The sequence below is a fragment of the Triturus cristatus genome, chromosome 11 (assembly GCF_964204655.1).
Source record: "Triturus cristatus chromosome 11, aTriCri1.1, whole genome shotgun sequence".
Lineage (NCBI taxonomy): Eukaryota > Metazoa > Chordata > Amphibia > Caudata > Salamandridae > Triturus > Triturus cristatus.
The window spans coordinates 300,396,867-300,417,577 of record NC_140594.1 but is presented as its reverse complement, the minus strand read 5'-3'; positions in this window follow the sequence as shown (position 1 = coordinate 300,417,577).

The following is a 20,711-nucleotide window of genomic DNA, read 5'->3' as shown; positions in this document are numbered from 1 at the left end:
CTTCTACGCACTATGTACAAATGTTGTTCTGTCTTCACTCATGGGGCCACAGGGCAATCTACAGGTCCATCACATTGCTAATCTATACGCACATCGCAAGGCTGCTTTCTATTATAAATAAACAGCATCCCAAAATATTAGGAGAGGAGGAACTTCAGCTGACATCAAGAGTCCAAGAATGCTGAGACTTCACCACGCATCGGTCGGACATCTCCGTGAGGGGGTGTCCAGTTCGTGACCAGGACGGGCTCCTAAATTCTCTTCCACCAGGTAATGGGGTTGGATCATCCCTTGGGGGGATTCCTGGCTTCACACCTATACACACTCTAGGGTATGCATAGTAGGAGTACGACTGATTAATGCCTTCTATCATATGCCAGTATATATACTCTGTTTTAGCACCATGGTAGAACTGTATGTACTATTCACTCTTTTGGTGCTTGTAGTCACTTTCATCTGCTTCTGTCTATTGATCATCGCAGCACATGTATTCTATACAAGAATAAGTTGGTTCAATAAATATATTGAAAACGTCCCACTTTGTATTCTCTGTATATTTCTCTTAGCACAAGGTTCTGTTCTGTTACCACGATCCCTGAGGGGTCAGGGTTATCATGTTCAGAGGTTCCCAGAAACTATTAGCTCCCTGTGACCTAGCTGGTCTCTAGATCAACATATCCTGCAAGGGTGCCCTACGGATTAGATGGAACCACACAACAGAAGTGGCCATTGAAAGCGTGGATAAAGCTACAATTTTTATGTAGCATGCCTACGCAAGTCTGGGTCAAGCTCTGCTGTTCACCTGATCAATTGATTCTAAATTGTCTGGTATACAAAGCATTACTTTTCATAGAAGGTTTACCTTGCAACATAATTCTGTCTCGATGTTCAATCTCACTTCGCAAAAGGAGAAGTGTAAGCTTTCCAAACTGCTCATTTTCTCTTACTTAGGCTGAGACAAAGGCCAAAGTTCACTGGTTACTGGTAGTCTTTCAGATCTAGAAATGATAAAGAGAACATTTTCATTCACTAAGCCACCTAATGGTATCTGTTTCTTCAATTTAATATGGATAAGGATTTGAGCTCCTTTTTTCTTTTGTCTTTGTGGGGACATCTCCCATGATGGTCAATGGTGCAACTACAGAGAAGAGAGAATGACTATTTAGTTCACTCACCTCTAAGGCGTAAGTTATTGGACCACATGCTATATTTAGATATTTTTACCTGCATGGCGAGAATCATGGGGTATTCAGTCCATCCATCAGTGTGAAAGATGCACTGAATGTACAGATTAAATTACAGGAAAAGGTTCAGGGTTTCTCCTCCTGGGCATAATTGCCTTATATCCTATGTTTGGAGGAAGCGATTCTCGAGGTATTGATCCTTTGATACCTCAGTTAGTAACCAGTTAGGAGTGTGTGAGTGCCTCCTCCTCCATTTCTCAGTACTCTTGGATAAAGAAATACTTCATGATTCCAAGTGGTGGTTTTAGATATATTTATTTTGCTGTCGGATATTCGTGGCAAAGTAAGGTTCAATTAGTTACTCTTTCACCCTTATGGTCATTCAGATCAGGGCTTCCTCAAGGCTTTCAAAGGAATAACTCCAATTGTTACAGTTCCAACAAAAGGGTAGATATTTCTTGTAGCACAAAAATCATTTAACAATGACAATTAGTTTGTGTTTGGTGCGGCAGCATCCGTCTTGGTAAGATCCACGAGTAAAGTTTTTGCACCTTACTTTGCTACGAATATCAGATAGCAAAATAAATATACCTAAAACAACCACTTGGAATCGTGAAGTATTTCTTTATCCAAGAGTACTGAGAAATGGAGGAGGAGGCACTCACACTCTTCTAACTGAATGTGTAGATGGGTGAAAAATTGGGGCGATGGTTGCTTTGCCCTCATGGCATTCATTAATTGTCTCTCTCTAAAACAAACTTCCAAATGTGAAGTTTGTTTCAGAAAAAAACACTGTCACTGTCACACAGTGAGATTTCTCCAAGCTCCTGTGGGCTACTGATTTTATTCCCTGCCCAAATTTGCCACGATTTCCATAACAGACCCAGGCAGGAAAAATCAGTGGCAGTGGGTGGGGCTATTGCTGTTGTGACCTTGAAGCCTTGTACTCTATAGGTGGACAGGTCAAGGGTTTCCAATGGAGGAGCAAGTTGAGGCTCTGTTGCCTGAAACTCAAGAGTTCCTAACACTGTAACTAAAGAAGGGGAACCATGACAATGGAAGCTCCAACAATTGACAACAGAGCGTGTTAGACCTGGCATCCTTGGCATGGTTTCCCCTAACTTTTTGCCTCTACCTCCTGTGATTTTGATGCTGTGATGGATTTCGTTTTTTCTGGCTTCGATGCTTTGGGCACTTTGCCACTGCTGATTTGTGTCAAAGTGCAAGTGCTTCCTGTATAAAATTGGTATGGTGATTGGTTCTCCCTGATTGGCATGTTGGTTTCACCAATAAGTCCCTAGTAAAGTGCACTGAGTGTGCCAGGGTTGGTGAATCCACTGCTACTAGTGGGCCTGCAGCACTGATTGTGCCACCCACCTGAGTAGCCTTAAAAAGATGCCTCAGGTCTGCAACCGCAGTGCCTGTGTACAGTTTAACTGCCATGTCAGCTTGGCAAGTGCACCCACTTGCCAGGACCTACCCTTCCCTTTTGGTCCATATAGGACACCCCTATGGTAGGCCCAAGGTACCCCCCTGGGCAAGGTGCAGTGTATGTGAAAGGTAGGACATGTATGTGTAACATGTCCTGATAGTGAAATACTGCCAATTTCGTTTTTCACTATGGAAAGGCTACCTTGCCCATAGGACATAATAGGGAATTCTTTGTAACATCTTACAAGCAAATCTTCCCATAGGAACAAAATAGCCAAATGGAGTTTGGTGGCCCTGAATTCAGAATTTAATAACACATCTTTTAGCATGGATGGCTTTTTAAATTGTGTGTTTGAAAATAGCACTTTTAGAAAGTGGCTACTTTCTTGTCCAACTATCTTCGGTGCCTGTTTGTGGATTGACTGTCTGGTTCCAGTGTGGAAGAGACAGAGGATGTGCATTCCCTGTAAACAGCCCCTTGGGGAGGTTGAGGTGTGCCTGGCCCTTCGTGAGTGACCCAGCCCTGAGCTGAATAAACCCTGGCTGCATATCGAGTGGTGGAAGGAGATTCACCTTACACCTGAATGGAGCCTGGCTCCCTTGCACAATGCTGTCTCCACCCCCTGGGGTCATGCTGCACCAAGTGAATGCAGAACTGGTTTGGACTGGGTTCAGAGACCCTTACTTCAAAGACAAAGACATTTTGGGGTATAAGTATGTGCCCTAAATCCCCAGTAAATTAGACTACTTCGTGATCAAGAGGAACCTTTGCCCAAGAGAAGAGCTGGAGAGACTGGAGGAGGAACGCTGCCCCTTTGCTGTGTGCTGCCTGGGGTGCCCTACAGTAGCTGATTCCGCTTAGGAAAGGAAAGTGACTTTGTTGTGTACTGTGTCCACCCCCCGCTTGGAGTCTCCAAGGGCCTGTGTGAGCTGGCCTCCTGTTGCAGGAAGCTCAGGGACATCAAAGTTTCCTGGACTGTCTCAACAGTGCTGTGCGCTAGTGTCCTCACACCACTCTGCCTGCACTGCAACCTCTGTGGAGTCTGCAACGCTGGGGGAGGAAGACACGGAGGGTCTGCCAAGCAACTGTTTGCCTCCGGCCTCGCGTTCCCCTTTGCAGCCCATGAAGCCGCGATGCGCTTCCCCCAGAAGAGGAAACTACAGAGAGTACTTTGTGCCCCGTCACCGCCTCTGGCCTGAGTCCGAAGCCAAAGATCGTTATCTGAAGAGAGTGGACAGCGCTGCAGCACAATCGACTGCGAGGCATTGCCTGGCAACCGGGATTCCTCTGTGACGCCCAGCCGCTGCCAACTGAGCCACCCAGCAGGACGTCAGCCCTTGCCGCCGGGTAACAAGGCCGCGCTCCAGTCAGGAAGGAGCTGCCCCGCTCCCCCGTGCAGCGCCATCAGGGATCGCCAGCCGGGAGACCGAAGTAGTCTCGAGCCAGTGCCTGCCTTGCCTTCCCAGAGCTCGCGCCACTGTCAGTGGGCCACCCGAGGTACAGACAGCAGTGAGAAAGGGGCTGCTGAAGCCCAGAGCGGCCGCCGCCAGTGGTGGTGGCATACGCCCAGCTAGGGCCGCACCCTCGCAGAATAAACAACGCCCGGTGCACAAGGGACCGACTACCCAGGTAACGCACAGATCTGAGTTCTGGGCCACCGCAAGTCATACTACCTCGGGTGGGTGGCAGGCCTGCAGGCATCTTTTCTTTGCCTAAATCCTGATAACGGGGCCCCCTCTCCTGGTGACACCAACAGCCTGTACCTGCCCGCAAGGGTTCTGTAATAAGGGGGGCCTGTTTTCCTTATTCTTTTTAACTGTTAGAGGTGAAGAGCATTTGGGGGCATAATTTCTTTGTGGCTGACCACCGGTGGCAGTATTACGATTTGTGAAGAGGTTCAGTGACTGGGGCACCTTTTCTTTCTGCTACCAGAGAAGACCTGTGACAGTAGGGAAACCATTACGCCGGTGCAAGGGACATGTGTTTGCAACAATCTAACTACTGAAGTTAATACAGTCTTTTGAAATAACCTACCTCAAACCTGTGACTCTTTGACCCTATTGCATTTGTTTGAATAAATACAGAGTATATATTTTTCTACATACCTCAGTGTTGAGTGTCCTTTGTGGTGGGTCTAAGGTGACATTGGTGTGTGCGTGAGTGTGTGGTGCGCAAATGCTTTACACATTGCCTCTGGGATAAGCCTGACTGCTCTGCCAAGCTACCAAGGGGGTAAGCAGGGGTTATCTTTAGGGAGTGACTCCCTTGCCCTGACTAGAGTGGTGATTTCTGCCTGGCTTAAGTGCTTGCCTTAGCCAACCAGAAAACCCATTTCTAATGGAGCTCCTGCTCAGTCAAACACCAAATGAGGCTCCAAGTTATGCAATACCATAAATTGCCTCATAAAATATATGGCGAGCAGCTCCCTTCACAGAGGACCTCTCATCATCTCATTGTTTAAATATTTATTTATCAATATTAATATAACAACAAGAACAGGTTTCCAATAAATACAATTAAAATATCTGCACTGTTAAGCATGCAGAGCAGTTCGAGTACTGTAGGGAATCACCACACAAGGGACAAGTATTTTACATTGTAGTCCACCTCCAGGAGGTGGTGCAGGTCTAAGTCTGACCTCTACAATAACACTTACCACTGTTCAGCTGCAATACAGTTATTCTACTGAATCTCAAGCAAATTATATACTTACTATATTATTCAGGGTTGCATTGTATCAAGAGGAAATTAGCACGTTCTGTGCCAATTGACATCACTTCTGCATTTCATGTTCAAGCCTAACATCAGTTCTCCCTCCTTAGTGAGGGAGCGGGCTTCGATTCCCTGGTCTTCAGGACTAGTGAAGGTGGCACGGGATAATTGAGGCAAGGTGAGAGCATACTCGCCAGCCCTCCTGCTGTGGTGGTAAGCAGAGTTTAAGCAAATCTCTTCAGATTCAGTACTGTGGACCTGGAATGAGACTGGTGTGAACATGCTGGGTGCTTTGCATGAGAGTCAGCAGTTTTGCTCCTTTGAGGACCTGCTAAGTACTGGAGGATGCCAGTGGGACAATTCCTGACATATGGTGGCACTCACACAGCTAATTACAAAATTGTGGGACTGTGGAAGCGAGGTGCCCCCCACTGACATCATCCTACAAGTAGTTTTACCTGCATGGTAGGTGCTGGAAGGCAATAAGTTGGGTTTGCAGAGCACTCGCGGCTCAAACTAAGATTGATGTGTGAACCTTAGAAGAAAGGTAGGAAATTTATCTGAGGAGTCCAATCACAGATGGGGAATGGACAAAAGTTCTGGAATATCCTTCTAAGGTGTCCAGAAATACAAAAATGTAACTGATAACAGTACAGGTTTATAGAAAGGACATACCTAGCGCCACACAGGTTGAGTAAGATATACCACTGCTCAAGGGACATACCACTGCTCAAGGGACATATGTCCCAGATGCATCGCATCGGACTCTGATTTGTTACATATGTTTTGGTGTTGCTCAGTGTTGGGCATAAGTCACAGATACGTTATTTGAAACTACAGGGAGAAGGGAGTTACTGAATTTGAAGAGGTGCTTTCTGGGCTGGGTAGCAGGCCTAAGCAGGCAAAATTGGAATCTAGGTTTGTAGTTCTAGGACTAATCTTGATGCTCGGCAGATTGCTCTGGGGTGGAAGGCTTCTGGCCCATGTTAAGATGGCCTAGAGGAGACGGGGACATTTTGGCTAAAATGAGAAAAAGGGCCAACCAACATAGAGAAGTAAGAATGTGGACTGTGATGGTGGTGGCTTTTCAAAATAAAAAATAACGACTACCCTCTGTAGGGGGAGCGGGGCCAAACGGCTAATGTAGAATTGATGGCGTGAATGCATGGAGGTATATTCTGGTGGAGTGGTGTCATTGCCCATTAATTGAGATAAGGGAGGAAACTGGATCACGTTTTTGTGAAGGAGGGAGGTATAATAATGATAAACATTTACAAACGACTTGGTTGATAGCACCCACTATTTTATGGCGCGCACACCCATAGGACAATAACTATGAAGCATTTTTGACCTGAAAGCAAGGGTTCCGATAATTACATATCAATTAAATGTTAATCTGTCAATAGGCTATTTGTGAAAGTAATCATGGCCGTTGTTGGAGAATCTATTGCTTGTTCATATACTTTTCTTATGTAAATTAGAATATAGAATTTAAAAAAAAGAATATCCGTTCTCAATCAAGACATATGGATTGCTTTTCACAAAAGACCATTCCCTAACATCCTTCAACCAGCCGCCCATTGAAGACTGACTTGGCTGCCACCAGAGTATCACAATGGGTCTATTAAAGAGCAGGTAGCCTAGGGCAATCTGCTTATGTCAGATTGTTCCCTTCATCCGAGTTAGGATCTGATTACGTTCTTAGCAGATGGGATACTCCATCTCAAACGTGACGGAAATCCCGTCTACTATATTACAAGTTCCATAGGATATAATAGAATTGTAATTTGGCACATGGCATATCCGTCACATTTGATATGGAGAATCCCATCCTCCAAGATCGTTCTTAGTTTTGATACTGTCTCTTTCCAGTACGTCACAACTCTCGGGTGGGACCACACCATATGAAAAAATCCAAAGCATCTACTCTGAAGCGAGTGTATTCTTCAGAGTGTGCAGGATGCATTTAATGCACAACCATCATGCTAAGATACATCCTGTGGATGAAATTAACATGGTTGGGCTTGGAACGAGCATAACAGGCAACACTTTTAACATGCAGAAATGTTAGATTGGCGCTTAGCACACACACCTACCAGTGCATGTCCACAGTGGTGAGGCTTAGTACCGGAGACAATGAATCTTTGACCTGTTCATGGACACCCTACAAGAAGTAACTTCAGATCCTTTCCAGAGTGACAGAGATCAAGAAGGACTACTCTTCTCTTGGACAGTAATGGAAATGTATGTTATTGTGATAAATGGGTAAAGTACAGGCAAGCTGGGGATCAAGGGGAGGTGTCCATGAAGCAGTTGCCATTATGATTAGCTTGGAAACCACAGCAAACTGGTAGCAGACAAGTGGGTCAAGAACAGATCGGAAAGAGAAGGGTTTCAACAGTATTAATGATGCTGAGAAAGGTAACTAGAGTACTCCTTACAGTTGCCCATATTCCGTACGGGGAGGGAACACGTGCATCATAAACACCTTATCACCTTATCAGCCCTCAAACATTAAAGATACCCTCTTGGTCATCACCACCAAACCATTTAACACTTTGTGGGGATTTCCACACACTGGCGGGCATAACAACGTAGGGACCCACATATCTTTTGTGTGGTTAAAATCATGGGAACCGGCCTACCAAAGTAAACCTATAGAACTATTGCCGGGTCCTCGTCACGAATGTCTTCAGCTTCTGTCTTGGTCTTTCTCACTTTAGAGGATTGGAGTACCTTCGTCACTCTGAGGTGTGGAAGTTATAATGACAATCCGCACCAGAAGACAACAAACATAATACTGTATAGAATTAAGTAATAGAACCTTATGCACCACATGCTTCATAATTAGTGTTTTATGTGAACTGCTCATGATGATGCATGCTTGATTATGCGGCTGAGGGTTCTACAACCCACTGTATGCTGTACACAACATGTAGGCTTATTAAAACAATTAGAGATATCATAATCAGGAGATTTAAACTTCTTTCTGGCTGTCAAACAATTGTATATATAGAGATGTTGATGAACACTATCTCTTAGATAATCTGCATTATAGATGGGGTGCCCAAGGGGATGGTACTGTCCTCAAGAATAGAGGAGGTAATGTGTCTCTAAAGATGAGATTTAAAAAAGCATTTAAAAATAAAGTTAATAATACAAAGGAAAAGGACTGGCTCAGGGAGTTCAAGATTAGTAAATTGAGGAAAACCATCTAGGTTTAATACAATATTAAAGTGTAATACAGAAGACACAATATATATACATTCTGTCTCAAAAAATCAGCCATTAAGGCACAGAAATCAATCGCCATAAAGGGTTTTAGCATTTAAATAGATGCAGCAATGAGCAAAATCTGAAAATTAACTAAGTACAAAAAATACAGCAAATCCACAAGAATTCAGACAGCATCCATAGTAGAGACCCAAAAAAGATCTGACTCCCAATTAATTTGAGGGTCTTTTACAGCAAATTCTACTACAAAAAGCAATGAAAATTACAGTCAGCATCTGGTGAGCAAATGTAATATTTCCACGACAAATAGCAGTTCAATATTATAAAATATTACATAATTTCACCTTGTTAGCCCTATCCCCTATTTTGAATATTATTAAACTTGCTTTGACCAAATGTCATCAGAGGTTTCAAAACAATGGAAAGAGTCATAGATGAACTGTTGACAGACCAGGAGCAGGAAGAGCCTGGGAAAGTATCTAAAGACTTCCTTCCCAGTTCTTTAAGAACAGCATGTTATTACAAAACAAACAGTGTACATTTTGTGGAATGCGGTGTCAAATGAGAAATATAAACATACAATGAATATTATGAAGCAGCAGCCATATTTTTTCAAAATGGAGACGAGGCCTAGTTGAGCATCATCCAGAAAAACATAGTTCGATACATCTAAGACTTTTTGTTTTAATTGCAATAGGTTCATATTAATAAGCACATATAATTCTAATCAATAAATAACTTCTATAGAGATTATGGGAGTCCACAAAGTTTGACAGGAGACCATTTAGCCATAGCTTGCACCCACTCTGCTGATCTTTCCACACATGCTGAATGGAATCTGCCGCAGTGCGTCTCCCCTGTACAGCAAGACAGGGTTCTGGTCACATCCAGGGGCTTGTCTGCCAATGGTGCTGTAGGTGAAGTAGGACTAGGGCCCGGGGTTGTGAGGGGCCTGTATGTCCTCATCCATAGCAGACTTTTCATATGTGTTCTGGGTTTAGGAGGGCCATCCTCTCCCTTGACATAGGGTGCATGGAACCTTTGCTATGCACTAGTCATATCTGGTGATTGACAGCTCAGAATACCAGCTAACATGGTCTTTCCTATAGGTCGGATAAGCAGTGCTGTGGGAAATTCTCTTCTCTTAACATTGCAATGATCTGAAGTTAAATTGCCAGAATTGAGGGCTTGGGAAGAGCTCCAGCATTATGCAACCCACGACTCTCCTGTCGTTTTACATTACCAGGTTTTCAGCTCTAAAAATGGCTTGACATATCCGTTGTGCAAGATCACAAAACTGGCATTGAGAGGAGTGAGCTTCTTCTGATGAAGTACATTTCTGGTCCCTGAGCCAACTTGCAGACCATAAAGTTTCTGCACCCAAACAACAGTCACTTTTGCGTTATTTGCGCCTCCATCCCCATTTAATTTTAACCTGACCCAGAGGACCTACGAATAAATTTACAAGGGTACCCATGGGCCATTTTATTGTCACTCACTATCCCCCACTTAACCCACACACCCACATGCACAACTGCGGCGACTCCTATAAAGATCTCCAACAGAGTGCCCTCCAGTAGGGCCCGTGAGGGACTGCAGCACCACTCCCACGAGGAGCAGTGCCCAATGATGATGCTTTGCACCCGCAAGGGTGTGTGAGGGCGCAACTACCACCAGCACAGGAGTACCACTCCCCCACCCTATACACACTCATAGCCTGTCTTTCGAGATACCCATCCCAAGTCGCAGTACCTACCTGGACTGCTATAGCTCATGCTCTATCTGCCTTTAGGAACTGATACCACCCATAGTGTCTATGCATATCCTTTTGGAGCATCGGTTCAGGACCTTTTTCCAAATTTCTCCGTGTCCCCCATCTTACGTTGTGATTATACTTAAATACAACATGACAGGTGCTACAGTACTCTGTGTCATAGGGTCATACAGGCCATGGGCCTTAGAATGAGATATTAGTGAAGACAACCCTTCTGATATCATTGCCGACATAATTTCTCTGTTTGCGTGCCGGGTATCAGCAGTTCTGGGGAGCAGTGTCATATGTCCAAACAGGTTAGATATTGTATGATATAATAAGGGAGCAATATGATAGTACAGTTATACACACAATGGCCCTTGTGAACAGAATTTTATAAAATGATACAACTGTAGCCAAAACTGCTGCGCTGGCTCTCAATAGGTTCTCCCAATGGGTACAGATGGTATAAGTGGAGTAATTACATTAGTCTATTAATTTGTCCACGGTTTTTGGTGTTATTAAGGGGAACAGGGCAATGCTATACTCCGAATCCAAATGTGCGGTACTGTCCTCTAAATCTGTTACGATCTTGGTGCTGCCTTCCCGGAAGGATCCTGCCACAGCCAGGGCCTCCTCCCTGTCCATTCCGTGTTGGTCTCGGGATGGTCCAATGCTAGGTTTATCCTGTGTGTTCTTGCAAGTTCGGCGGTAACTGTGTCTCTTAGGATTTGTGAGGCCTTGGCCCATTGGGTCCGTCAGACCACTTTGCAATCTGCTCTGGTTCGAGTCAAAGTTCATCACTTCCAGCCATTCCTCTGTGTCATTTGGGCTATCGAAAAAGTGTGTTTTCTGGTTGTGGATGATCTTTAATTTGGCCGGGAATAATAATGCATATTTAAGTTGGGCCGCTCGTAGTTTTTTCTTGACGGCTTGATAGGACGAATGTTGTAGTTGTACCAAGATTGTGTAATCAGGATACAGCGAGATTCGGTGGCTCTCGAATTGAATCTGTGTTTTTTCTCTTGCCTTTTGTAGCAGCACATCCCGATCCCTGTAGTTTAGTATTTTGACAATCAAGGGTCGTGGGGGTGCTCCGGTCTTCAGCGCTCCCGTTGGGATTCGTTGTGCCCTTTCCACACAGAAGTATGGGGATAGTCCATCCTGGGCCACATATTCTCTGAACCAGGCCTCCATAAAATCCGCAGCCTTGGCACCCTCGCTGCGCTCCTGAAGGCCAATTACGCGTATGTTATTACGGCGATTCCTGCCTTCAGCGTCTTCTACCCTGTCCTGGAGGCCAGCAACTTGTTGTTGTAATTTCGTTATCTATTTGGTATGTTCCGCAAGTTGGGGTTCCATGTGGGTGAGCGCTTTACCGTGGTCTCGAACTGTATCAGACAGATTCACATGGTCCGCTCAGAGCAGGGTGAGGCCAGTCGTAAGAGTTCAGATTTGTTGCTCTATTGTTATGCGGGATTCTCGTACTTCTTTTAGGATCAGATCCAGTTTGTCGGGAGTGGTCTCGGCGGATGCAGAGGTTGAAACCCCAGACGACGAAGGTCTGGTGTTAGGTTCGGGCTCACCAGCGGGGCCGCCTGGGCCAGGGTTGCCATCCATAGCCTTCCCCTTGACCCTTCCCATGTCGACTGTCCGCTTTTACTAGGGGCGGCTAGAATTTGCAGGGTAGTAGTAGGGGGGGTTAATTGTGGTCTCAGTGGCCTGTATCCTCAATGCATCCCCCATTGTGGGGGGGCTTTGTCTGTGAGATGGGCTCCAGGAGTCTCAGGATAGCTTGCCATGGCTTCCCTAGCCGTACTTTACTGGGCGTGCCCGTTTACTGCGGCGTGAGAGTGCGTCCTGTGTATCAATAGCTGAACTCGCAACGCTCACTAGATGGTGCGTAAATTTTGGAAAAGGGCACGAACATCCAATTTTATTTGCTTCCCCGCTTGGCTGCCTACTTGGGGTCGCCAGCGGCGCCTGGTGTGGAGTTGGATGTACCCGGTGTTAGCAAAGGCTCCTGGGCTGCATCGAGGCCCTGGGTCGCACTCTTCATGTAGCGTGCCGATTCAGTGTCCCCTGGGTTCGCGGTCAAGGAAGGCCCGTTTAGGGGGATTGTGTCAGTTGCAGGGGAGGGTCTGCCCCCTTAGGGTTAAGCGCGGGCCGCGGTGGCCCCCCTCTGCTGTGTTAAGGATTAGTGGACCGCGCCCACCTAGCGCTCCAAGTGCACCCAGCCCTAGTTCAGGAATCACGCATGCAGGGCTAGGTGGGACCAAGAAGCGGCGGGTTTGTGGTGTACTCCGCCCCACTCCAAAGCAGTGGTGTCTAACGGTGCGAGGGCCACAAGTCCGCTCCCCTCATGCCATGCACCGGAAGCACGGGAGGTGCCAAAATCAGCTTTTTCTTCCCCCAGGCCCCTGCGCGGTCTTCATCACTCACCGCTTGCTCTCCGAGTAGGTCGTATCGGGCCAGCCTGTTTGCTCGGGGGGCACGACACAGCAGTCCACGGCCCAATGTAAGCTCCGCAGTCAGCGCAGGTCAGCCGCCGAGCTGAGCCATCCACGCTGTACGGTGCAGCCGACAGAGTTCCAGGCCCTCGGGTGAGGGACAGAGGATGCCACGCTCCCGCTCCTGCATGGCGCCGCTGGTAGGCCACAGTGCTCGCGGTCCCGGATAAGTGCAGGGTTCTCCGGCGTTGCTGCAGGTCACTGGTCCGAATCAGGCTGATCCTTCCACCGGACAGTAAGTGCTATAAATATGTTGTTCAGGCGAGAAACATGGCCCTCGATCTGGCAGTTACTCAGGATCATTCCCCCCAGGGTCCGGAGCCTCACAAAAGCACGTCCACCATCATAGGCGGCTAGCCACGCCCCCCCACCTACTCAGATGTATGATGGAGGCTCTACCAGTTACTTTAAGCTGGGTGAGGGCCCACCAGTTATTGTGACCCCCCCCCCCCCAAAGAAAACAAGCAAAAAGGGGCATGAGATTGAAAAGTTTACACTATGCCAGAGACCTCCTGTGGAGAAACAAAAGGCATCAAGGACAATGGTTGGGTACCCTCACCCATGATTTGTCCTATGTCATCACTGTCATTGGTGAAGGCCTCCACCACATCATGTGAGAGCGTTCTGTGCCCATCTATCCAGCATCTTTTATTATATCCAGGAGCAAAACGTCTTGTGGAGTATGAAGAGAAAATGCAAAGTTAGAATCCTCCACCTACAACCTCACTACCATTCACCAACCATATTGAGCCATCCTTGACGAGGTGAATACCTACTTTGTTGGCTCTATCTTGGAAAGTGGAACACAAATTCAAGGGAGAGTGGTTATACATTCTACCAATGATCTTTACAACGAATTGTATGATAGGCCTATTTTTCTGAAGAGTGAGACAAAATGTGTGTAGTACTACTTTATTTGACTCACGTAATTTCTGGAAATTAGTCTTACTTTTACTCTAATACGATGTACATACTTCTTTTTGGTCTTGAAAAAGCCCTATGCTTACATACCATGAAGTGCTAAACAGATGTTGGCTGTCCAGATATGTTCATATTCAACAAATGCATAATTTAGTATTATTATGTGTAAACCAATGGAATTGTCATTTTTTGTATACATGTGGTACAAATGATTAACAAAGTGGAAAACTCATACAATCCATTGTAAATATTGGGTGAATGAATTTCAGTATACCAAGTATAACTATTAGGGGAGTAGTAGGTCCAACTCCCCTGAATGTTTCTTGATTCATCCTCAACTGATACACTAAACCCATTCAGCACACACATGGTACAAGAGCTGTTGCATCTTTCACATGACGTTTCAGTTTGTTAGTCAATAAATAAGTGTCTGTAGCGGGGTGGACTCCCTTTAATATGCAAGTACTAGGACAAGGAAGGAAAATACAGCAGTACTGGAAAGATCAGGGATATCTTAAGGATTTTAGGGGTCCTGGGCCAAATGTATTTTGGGGGTCCCTGTTCTGAACAGCTTTGAATTTATGATCCAGTTTCAGCTGTTTTATGCCTCTTGGGTCAGGTCACTGACAGTGCACAAGCACACTTGTCCAAATTCCAAATATGTTGACATCTTATATTCAGGAATAGTGATGTGTGTTTCAAATATTGTAACACAGCAGCAGCTCACAAAAAATTACTACAAATAATCTATGTGACACCCTGCTATTTCGCACATGAGGTCCTGTTTTGATCTAAAATAAACTTTTTTAAGGATGCTGCGTGAAATAAACACATTTCTCTGCATAATGTCTGTAATAGACTCTCACTCATCACTCACATTAAAAATAAATTGAAGGAAAACGCTATTTAAAACAATCTCAGTAAGAATTAATCAAGGTCATTAGCGCAAGAATCTGCAGAACAGAGCTGGCCCAATCAGCACCCCCACTAATAAGCTGAGGCCCTGGGCCAGAGCCCACTTTGTCCCTGCCTTGAAATGTCTCTGGGAAAGATATGTTTCTTTGGTAGAGAAAGGCCTAAGTAGGCCTGCTTCCTTTTCTTTCTCTCTACTGCCAGCTGCCTTATCTAGACCTGTGTGAAATTTTAGGAGCAACCTTGGGAATTTCACGTTAAGCATGTTATACGAATTCCCACATTTACACCATTAGACCACATTGTATAATTACACCACCATTTGTGGTGAAAGTGAAGCATGGGAGTGCGGGAACAATGCAAACAACTTGAATGTGGCAGCTGTTGTTCATGCAATAACCACACTCCACTCTGTCACTTGAAGCGTAAAAGGCAATTTATTAGGACATGGTTGCAAAAAACACTAAACTTTATTAAACATTACACAAATGCAATTATAAAGTCTTTAACATAAACCCCATAGTTTCATTCTCCTTATGCCATTCTCAAACACTAACTCTTCCCCTTCACTCCTTCCCTTTCACTCTCTGACCTCCTGTCATATCCCCATTCTCACCTTCACTTGCTCTCCAAAACATCCTCTCCTGAATTTCTTTAGTTGCTCATTGATTCCAGCGCCCGGCCATCAGTCACAAGGAGTGGATCTACCTGTATGTGACTCACCAGCCCTCCAAAGTACCACCTACACCCAGCAACCTCTCCTAAACTTGCAACGCTGTAACAACCTATGCCCGTACCCCCACTACCAACTGTAGGGTGGGTGGACGGACTAAGTTTTATAAACCCTTCCCTCCCGGTGGTGCACTGGTGTCAGGAAGAGGTTGGAGGCTCCTCGCCTGACACCTTTATAGGCCTGCCTAACTCCCCCCTTCCCCTAACTAAACCTCCCTGCCCACCAGGGTTGGATTGGGATCAAAAATTGGCCCGGGCACACCCAAAACAAAGTGGCCCACATTTGCGTATCGCCTTTCCGCAAACACTGCTTCAGCGAAGTCTAATGAAAAGAAAGGGGTTGGGGGGCATGTTTTATTACCTTAACTTAGATTTAAAAAATGCACAGATTTGTTCCCACTGCTGAGCCACACATGAATGAAAGTGAGACCACTTCTGCTCAGGCCCCCTGCCCCCACTCAATCAGCATGCATTAATGGGCCGGCCAAGCAAGAGGAAGGGAGTGATACCTCCGCCTATCTGCCTCTAGAAAGGCCACTCAGGCACCCACTGGGCCGCTGGCGGGATCCCAACCGCACAGACAGCCCCCAGGCTGCCCAAAAAGCAGCCCACAGCTAGAACTCGGCTACCGGCCCTTCTGCCGTTTCCCGAGTGCCCGCGTTACCAATCCGACCCTGCTGCCCACACCTTGTCCTTCCAGTATGGCATGAAGCACACATGGGGGGAAGACTGTTCTGTCACCCTCAGTTCCCCCGGGGGCCAGAATTTTGCACTTGAGTTTTTCATGCTCTTTTTTAGCACGAAAGGCGGACTCGTGTCAGAAATTGGCAGAAGGGCGCATTTGTGCTAAAATATAAGTCTAAACGCTTGATTTACATTTCACATAATTACGTGCAATTTCGCAAAACTTTCCTGAAACTTCCCACAATTACATAATAGCAATTGAGGTGAATGTTGCGCGCACCTACTTATTAGGTTTACCATCCTCTTGATTCAAAGGCCTCTGTTAGGTGGAGGCTATTAGAAATAAATCCAAGTCTTGCTGTTTTTCTCTTTACCTTCTGCATCACACTAGCAGAAAATGCGTGCCCCGAGTCACGGAGGTGATTAGCAGCTTCTTAGCACTTTGCCCTTTTAAGTTACTTCTTCTGCTTAGCCGCAAAATTGCTGTTAACATGTCCCCCCTGAAGGCAGTCGGGGAGAGGCGAGTGCAACAAATATTTACCAAGCAGATGTTGGCATGATGCAAGGGGAAGGCAGGGAGCAGATTGTGAAGGTGTGCTCTCACATCACTCGCACTCGAAAGATATTTTCCATGTCATCTTCACACTGTACTGCCTACAGAGGCCACAAAATGCATCTTTAGAACATTCCTTCTTGCCAGGGCGTTGTTCTAGAAGGTTGTGCGGGGAAGTACTTATTTGTATGATGTATTCTAATTTCGTGTGCTCCAGCACTGTGCAAATGTGTAATGGACACGGGAAGTAGATACATGTTTAAAGTGCCACATGATGCTCAAGACAACCTCAGAACATCATGTCCAAATGTGATAAAAAGTATGTAACAATATACAAACTGTTAGCGCACCCGAAAAGTACCAATGAAGTACCATGTTATAAAGCAGTTTATTTACCTGCCGTAGAGGCTACTTTAACTTGGCAGAGGGTTTTACACTTGTTACAAAATGCAATATCTTTTCAGAGCTTTACACCCAGTTATGATAAATCATTCTACAGCGTGTGACAGAGAGTTATATCCACCTGTGATCCAGCTGATATTTATTTGTGGTAAAGATTTAGAACCACTTGTGATAACAGTTTGCATGTAAATGTGACCTTAAATGGAATTCTAATAGAGGATCATATTCACTTGTGAAGACATACAGTCACTAGTAGGAGACCACTACATCCACTGTGCTATAGCATTTCCAATTGCGATGGAGCTGAATATCCACTTGTAATACAGATTTATATTAACGTATAATGAGCTTGATGTCCCTTTGTAGTATAGTTGTATATCCACCTTTAGTGGAATTTATTAGCTTCTTATGATATCTAATTGTTAGAAATATTTATGTCCATTTGTGTAAGGGTGATTTCCTCACCTATGGTAGAGATTTATATGCACTTACAATCAAAAATCATATCGAAGTGTGGCAGAGCTTTACATCCTTGTGTGTTAGGGTTATAATTTTTTTGGATAGGATTTTACACTTTGTTGTGGAAATGTCCAATATATATGCATTCAAAGCTTTCTATTTATAGAGAATTTTGATAAGTACTTATGATCGAGTTTTTACCCACCTGAGACAGAGTAATATGATCATGTTAGAGCTTCTTATCCACTTATGCCGAACCCTTATACCCACAGAGGAAGAACGGAGAGGATTTAACCAGCCAAGTGTCCGTAACAGGCAGTAAAATACGAGTCTTTTTTCGTTTACATTTGTTTTGTAGTCCTCACATGACTGTATCACGTGCACAGCATTAATGGTGGAATTGTTTGACAAAACTTTGTTGGTGAACAAGCCTGCAGGTTCAGGCGAAACGCGTCCGACATAGCCACTAATTAAACCCTGGCTGGATTTGTCAAAGACATTGCGTCGTGTCCTTTTGTTCTGAGAGGAGTGTCTGTCCGTATTTAGCGGACCGAGCTTGGAGGTTCGCCTGACGACGCACCCGCTGATTTGGAGTTTGCGGTGGCTGTTTCCAAGCAATGTGGTAAAGGATTTTGATGCCGCCGCCCCCCCCTCACGCAAGCAACGAATGAAGAATTCCTCGGCAAAGAAACCAGAGTGAGTTGCGGTGGTCCGGTTGAGTCGGAGGACCCGCGGAAACGCCGTTTCTCAGGTGAGCTGTATCGAGTATGCGTGAGGGGAAGCGGGGAAGCCAACATTTATGAGTAAAAGCAGCTTCCAGTCCGGATAGCAGCAGTTGGCGGTTCTTGACGAGATAAATTACAGGGTTTAAGATGTCGGCTGAGGAAATGAAGGAAAGGGAAGAGGCAGCTTTATCGATCTTTGACGACAACAAGCAGGTCGTGAAGAAGGGTGCGGGGAGTGCAACCAGCATAACGCCCAATGACAAAGTATCGGATGTGCTAGTCAGACTTAAAAGATTGGAGAAGTTAAAACGAAGTGAACTTTCTAAGTGATGGGAAGCGAAGTCTTTACAATGATACCTGGTGGTTAAAAGAATCCCGAGGTGTTTGAGAATCCTGGTAGCCCCCACGTATGAGGATCCCAACCCTAATATGTTACGTGAGTGGGCTGACAACAACCAAGAATCCTCACGGAGAATGCTTGCAATCTTAATTAAATATGCCGATATTGATAGAACCAAGATACTGGAAGAAATTGGACAAATAACGGAGATGTTGGAGAAAGAGGTGGATCAAGAATTGATCAGCAAATTCAAAAAAGATATGACAGAACGCCTGCACAAACTAGAGGTCTCAATCAAAGAGAGGAAAGCAATCAAATTCATGCGAGACAAGGGCGATTACGAACGAGGACAAATATATACATTCGCCAAGAAATTTGAAAATGTCCGTAGAGAAAAAATGAACCCCAGGATGCAAACGACAGGGGCAGCCCAGTCAGAACTTGGCAGTTTATTAAGCTCTGAGATTGAGACATCCGCAGATAAGGGACCTAGTGGCCCCATAAGTAATCAAATCCCTTCAGTACTGGATGAATTCGGTTTTTTACAAGAAGAACGGAGGTTCAACCTCCGTCCAAGAACTGCAACCAGTTATGCAGGACCCGGAAGGGGAAGAGGCAGAGGCAACAAAGGCGCAAAGGGGCCAGACAGCGGCACCGGCAGTGGGAAGAACAAGAGAAAGTAAATGATACAACTCGATCTGAGAGTCCCACGGCAGTCATCAATCTAACATCGATTCCGTTATCAACCAAAGAAGAAAAAATACTACAGCTCGGTCTTTCATATTGTCCCCCTGCGGAATTTAATTATGTTTCCACCAGAATTGATACATTTAAGTACACCAGACTGTTGAAATTAAAAGAACATTTCGCAATGAATCCGGGTAAATACAAAGTACCTGTAGCCCAAAGAGGTACTATATTACAGAATGACCTACGAAATCTACAGGTCAATGATATGAACTTGATACTGGAACTGGGACAAATGGGCAATGAAGAAGAGTATGATCACTCGGATGTTGCAGAAGCATCACCACAGAATGCAGAGGAAACTGCATTAGAACAGGGTCTGGTGATTGGGGAGAGTGTGTTGACAAGTTTTAGGCCTCGTTCAAAATTTATTCCCACTACTGCGAAGGATTCAGTGGACATATTCCATGAATTGGTAATCAATGATTTAAAGAATTTGGAGAAATGCACAGGGTCTATACATAAAAAATGGTCACAGCAACAGAAAAATTGTATGGATCTTATTAAGAAACTGTCTTTAAATAACGACTGTATTGTTCAAAATGCTGATAAAGGTGGGAACATAGTTCTATGGGGCAGACAGAAATATCTGGATGAAGCATATAAACAACTTAATAACAGAAATAACTATGTAAGAGTCCCTCCTGCTCTGATGTTAAACAGTAATTTAGTGTTTAATACCAAACTTCAGCAGTGGTATGATCAAGGTTTGTTATCACATGATGAATTTCGATATTTAGAGATAAAAAATCCAGTAACTCCAGTTTTTTATCTTATACCAAAAGTCCATAAAGATCTAAATAATCCCCCAGGGAGACCAATCATCTCGGCCATTGGTAGTAGTTTGGAAAATACTTCCAGGTTTGTTGACTCATTTTTATGTCCAATGGTAAAATTACTGCCTTCATTCATTCAAGATACAGGCGATTTTCTAAAAAGCATTTATGATGTACCATGGGAAGATGACATGTTGCTAATGACTATTGATGTCACCACGCTGTATACGAGTATAAAACATCAAGCTGACCTTAATGCCATCAAACATTATTTGGGGACAAGACCAATTTCTCTATGGGCTCATAGTCAAATGTTATGCTCTATGGTGGAATGTTGCCTTAAGAATAATTTTTTTCTCTTCAATGGGGAATTGTTCCACCAACTCTGTGGCACCGCGATGGGCACCTGCTTCGCCCCCAGCTATGCAAATCTGCATATGGGCTGGTGGGAGGAGCAGGTGGTCCGCCGGCGGTGCCGGGAGGAATGGGAAAATAACATCCTCCATTGGAGTCGGTTCATTGATGATTTGTTTATCATATGGAGGGGAACGGAAACATCAGCCAATAATTTTGTCATAAAGCTCCAGATTAACAATCTTAACCTGAAGTTCACAAGTACTGTGAGTAAGAATGAA